Below are 560 nucleotides of genomic sequence, written 5' to 3'. Positions count from 1 at the left end.
AAGCCTGCGCAGCGCTGCCCAAAGGTATGAGGATTGCATCTTCCCCTTGCTGGGATACGAGAGGAGCACCCCAAAGATAGCAAACGGAGGCTTCGTGATTGCCTTCCCTCCAAGCCCTCTGGGCTGTGCCCCAGCTCCCTAGGGAGGTTGCTCAGCATCTCCAGCACACGGGCATTGCTCTGCAGGAGAACCAAGTGCCTAAGAGAGACCTTCCGATCCTGTGCGGCTCAGCCCCAGCTCTGGCAGCTGTAGGCAAGAGGAGGGCAGGATCCCTCTACCGATTTTCTACCTGGAGAAACTAAGGCACAGTAAAGAGGATGCAGCCAGGTGCTCTCAGCAGGTCCCTGGAGCCTTGGCTCAGTTCAGCAACCCATACTGCATGCCCAGCAGACTGGGATCCACAGCCCAGGGCCTCCTACCTCCCAGCTGGGGTGGGTCTTACCAGCAGCCAGCCCTGGAGCCCTGCACAGGTCAAGCAGCACAGGGAGCGGGCAGCATTTCAGAGGGACCGGTGCCTCCAGCTCAATTGCCCCATTTTCTTGTACCTAACTGGAGAGACG

This window comes from Alligator sinensis, unplaced genomic scaffold (assembly GCF_000455745.1).
Source record: "Alligator sinensis unplaced genomic scaffold, ASM45574v1 scaffold1295_1, whole genome shotgun sequence".
Classification (NCBI taxonomy): Eukaryota; Metazoa; Chordata; order Crocodylia; family Alligatoridae; genus Alligator; species Alligator sinensis.
The sequence above is the reverse complement of the archived record's forward strand: the minus strand, read 5'-3'. Positions refer to the sequence as shown.